Consider the following 4,628-nt stretch of genomic DNA (forward strand, 5'->3'; position numbering starts at 1 on the left):
TTGAACTTTTTCTCCCTCTTGACTTTTTCTCACAAGTGGACACTGGCTTCTGTCAGACCAACAAGAAAATGGATAGATGACTCACTAAGAAATAGAACTGCAACTGTGGCAAAGCTTAATATGCTGCTGTGTTAAAACTACCTCTCATCAAGCTGACCTTATTACATTGCTGGCTTTCTCTTGTGCCAGTTGGAAGCACTTATTGTCAGTGGCTGGTGTTCTCCTCAGGACAATGCAGTGTTACTTCCTGATAAATCTCCTACTTGCTAGAGTAATGCAACTAATGAATAAGAATAAAATTTGTCCATCCTGAAATAAATTTAGAATTGAATGTCAATACAAATGAAATTGCCATTGTCAATGCATAGTAATATCTGTCGAATATCCCATAAGTCAGACAAATGGCTAAAAAATACACTCTTTATATATTATTTATTTAAGTTAAAAGCTGAGGTAGGCTGAGAATAAAGGAATTATTAAAGCTGATGAGAGCAAGTAGAACTTCAGATTTCTGATTAATCTATTAAGTTCTTGAAAAGTGACAAGGGAATATGGATTTTCTATTTGAAATGTGGATAAAACCTTCTGTGTAGGTGTGGCAAAGTTTTGGGGGTGAGTAGTTGCAGAGGTGGCCTCTGTGGAAGAAGGTCAGAGATTGTCCTTTTTTAGACACAGTCACTTCCAGATAGCTCTCCGCCCATCACAAGCCAAAGATGATCTCATCACTGAATTTGATGTTGCCTCCACAAAAATCTTTTTATGAAAGAATGGAAACACTTGAAAGAGGAGGAGAGAACCCAGGGAATGAGGGAACAGAGATAAGTGGAGGGAATGGGAAGGAAACAGCAAGAGAACACCGAGGTCAGCGAGGCAGGAGCTGTTCCACGGCAGAGCACAATTCCCAAAGGCACAGAGCCCGTGGAAGGCCCATGCCAAAGCAGAGGAAAAAAAGCAAAGAAGGAGCACCAAAAGGAGCACCAAAAGGAACCCTGACTTGCAAACACTGCCACCCCTCAACTGGATCCCTTTCCTCATTGAAAGTACAACCTGGGGCCAAAACAAGCTGGGAGGTGAGAGGTGCCTGATGTGAAGCTTGGGAAAAGGAGTGGTGTATTTTCTTAAATGTTTCAATGTTATTTTCTTGTTTTGCTTTTGTTTCTCAATACCTGAAAGAGTAATTAAGTATTTGTATTCATTTGCTATAAATAATTTTCCCAGTTTGAGTCTACTCTGCTCCACAGCAATTGTGACCTCCTTGTCTTTATCCTGAAACATGAGCTATCTTCTGTTCTCTTTGCTCTTCAGCCATGCTGAAAGTGAGAAGAGTGAGAAGGAGCTGTGTGCTTTCCTACCAGCCAGGACCCATCTACCACAGACCTTTTTGGTAATTATCTTTTTCAAAATGTTGCTGACCTCCCCAGTAGTCCCCCTTCTTACACAGAAATGAACCTTGTTTATAGTAATCCACCTAAGCCACAGAGAAGCTAAAACTGCCATCCTCACTGCTGTAGATTCTTCAGAGACAGCTTCACATTTGAGATGATATATTCAGATGTGCAGTGTTTGATCAATTGCAAGGTTCTGCAAACTGAATGACACAAAAGATTTGCATGAAAATAGAAAAGAAAGAGTCATATTCACCAAGGTTGAGACAAATGTGATCTGCATGACTCTTCCTAATCTCTTCCTGGAAGAATGTCTGTTTTCTTAGAAAACACTATCTTGGACATCTGTTATAAATAATAACATTAATCAATATATGCATACAATATGACCACCTAGTTTGAGAAAACACTATTCTATTAGCAAAAATTTCTATTAGAAATTTGCAACCTCCAAATCTGGTGTGCTATTGTGGTTTTTCTTGCTTGACTGCTTTCTTGAAGATGCAAAAGTCAGTATCAGGAAGCTTTGTCTATATTCAATGTCACAATGCAGCATCCAATTTTTCAAAATAATTAGATACTTGGTTGAGCACCTAGTCTTAGTCCATTCAGTTGAATGCAATTGTAATTATGATATATCAGAAAACGCTGTTTACAATGCTTATGACTTTTTGCTAAAATGAAATGATCAAAGAAATTTTTAAATCTATTTTTGAAACTTCTTAGCACTTTGTAGATTATGTTATATAAAAAATGACAATTAAACAAATAACATTAAAACACACAAGCCACAAAACTGAATGACATTGTCAATATACAAAAAAGAACAAAGAACTAATGTAGCATGAAAACGGGGCAATGAACAATCAAGCACAATTGTTTAAAGTAAAACTAAATGGCAGCCCTTAAGCTCACATTAATCACATCCAATCAAATATAATGAATATATAAGTCACAAAAAACAACAAATTGTAAATATTTCACAGTCTGCATATGAACAAGTTTCTGAAAAAACAACAAATTGTAAATATTTCACAGTCTGCATATGAAAAAATTTCCAATCACTCCTCTAGTGATTACTTTGAGTTCACATAAAGAGCTGAGAATAATGCTAACTGAGAATAGTACAGCTTTAAGAAATGAATAAATTTAAAGTAAGCAAAGGTTTCAAGTGAGATCTGAAAAAAATCATAGAAGAATAGAGTTAAAATGACCTTCAGAAGGTATCTTACCTATCTATCCATCTACTCTGAGACAAATCATCTAGCTAAACTAAATATTTGATTAACCTGGCCCAAAAAATCCATTCAGTAATGCAGATCTCAGAAAAATTATTCCATGCCTCAGCATTAATTTTTTTTTTTTTGGTCAGAAAGTCTGTCCTATTGTGAAATACAAATAATTCACTACAGAATATAAGGTTATTGCTTCTCCTCTGTGCCATGGACACACACACACAAAAATACGTCTTTTTTTACATACATATGACTCCACATTAGAAAAATTTTAGGCTAAATAATAACCCCAACTCCATCCATCTTTGGTGGTCATGTTTCCTAAGCCTTTCTTCACTCACGCTGATGTCCTTCAGAATGCCTCCAATGGATTGATGTTTTTTTTTCTTCAAGCTTGACAGAAACATGACACATTACTTCAGCTTATCAGAACTCCTGAACAGGAAGGTTATTTTATGCACCTTACAGGTTATTTGTGCAATTTGTTAATTTTTTTTAGAACAGAATGACGTCTGACTCACATGTGATTAATTCCTTCCTTCTCTAAAGAACTGCTACACAGCCCATCATTTATCCTTGTGTATTTACACTGTGATATTTTTGTTTTAATATCTTTTGCTTGTCTCTTTTGACTGCATGCTACTTCTTAATCATTTTCTTCAATTCAACAAAATACCTTTGTAGGACAATGAAGAATAAACATTATCAGTATCTGCTATTATTAAGAGTCTTCAATTTACCATACTTCCACGGTGTGCTATATTTTACAGAGCACAGCAACAAGACCATTGCCAAGGTTGTAAGAACATACCAGCATATTCTCATAACTCTGAAGGGCCTGAACATCTGCCCTGAGATTTCTGTGGAAATTGAGCTCATGTAGTACCCCTCAAGAGCTCAGCAGTCTGTTACATAAGGTCTTGACACAGCTGAAAATCCTGATTTCCAAAATATTCCATGTGGCTTTGAGTGCCATTGAAGTCCAGAAGAATATGAAACATCAAGTACAACACAGCTGCACTCTAAAAAATGTGCGCACTAGTGGATGAAATCACAAGCACTCTTGAGTTATGCTGTTCTGGTTCTGGCCAGGACAGGGTTAATTTTTTGCAGCAGTTGGGAGGGGGGCATGGCTGTATATTCTACACCACCTCATGTCATTGTTGGGGGCAAGGGAAAGGGACACTCTTCTGGGGAGAGGAGGTCACAGCTAGTCAAAAAAACATGGTGGAGGTAGCCTGCTGGAATTGTCTGTTATTGGGGATCTTTTTTTCCATATGAATAATTTCTTTTCTTGTACCCTCTGTTAGTAGTATTGCTGCTGTTACTGTTCATTTTCTTGTTTTATTGCTGTTTCCAGTAAATTGTTCTTATCGCAACTTGTGACCTTTGCCTTTCATGTCTCCAATTCTCCTCTCCATCCCTCTGCAGAGGAGGAAAGGAGAAAATGGGGGAGTGAGAGTGAAGCACGGTTTAGAGTCTTGCTGGGGGCACTGAACTGGGAGCACCGTTCCTAAGCCATGACATAAACAAATTCTAGAAGGAAAGATGAGTGCAAACTCATCACTAAATTGTTAGATACTAACATAGAGGTCAGTTTTTCTGGTGCTTCCCTCTTATTCAGTTGCTGAGGGAAACTTTCATTTCTGTCATGGTCAAAAAACAAATGGCATATTTTGCCTGATTTTGAATAGTTTTTCTGTTTCCAATGTAAAATAAGGTTTATGTTTACCATATTTTGGAAAATGCTGTTTCTGTTTTAGCCTGACAAAGAAGCTTTAAAAAGCAATCATCTAGCCCAGGAAAATCACAGACAAAAATGTTTGGAAGACTGAAGACAAACATCTTCTGAGTTAGAAATGTTTTTAAATAAGGTGGTCTGTTATTCCTGGTAGAGCAACTTCTGTTCAATTTTTCATAGAATGTTGAAGCTGAAAAGAGCATTGTACACGAAATGCTTCAGCTTCAGGGTACTGAAAAGCACTTAAGACCCTTTGAGTTAAAACCT

The 4,628-nt window shown here is 37.1% G+C and overlaps 1 long non-coding RNA gene across 1 annotated transcript; it reads left to right on the forward strand.

Moving 5' to 3' along the window:
- Nucleotides 1-627: 627 nt before the first annotated feature.
- On the forward strand, nucleotides 628-3,669 carry LOC135301788 (uncharacterized). Its single transcript, XR_010363524.1, has 3 exons — nucleotides 628-1,070; nucleotides 1,306-1,384; nucleotides 3,391-3,669. It is a non-coding gene; the product is annotated as an uncharacterized LOC135301788 (long non-coding RNA).
- Nucleotides 3,670-4,628: the final 959 nt, after the last annotated feature.

Source organism: Passer domesticus, chromosome 5 (genome assembly GCF_036417665.1).
Source record: "Passer domesticus isolate bPasDom1 chromosome 5, bPasDom1.hap1, whole genome shotgun sequence".
In the NCBI taxonomy this organism is placed as follows: Eukaryota; Metazoa; Chordata; class Aves; order Passeriformes; family Passeridae; genus Passer; species Passer domesticus.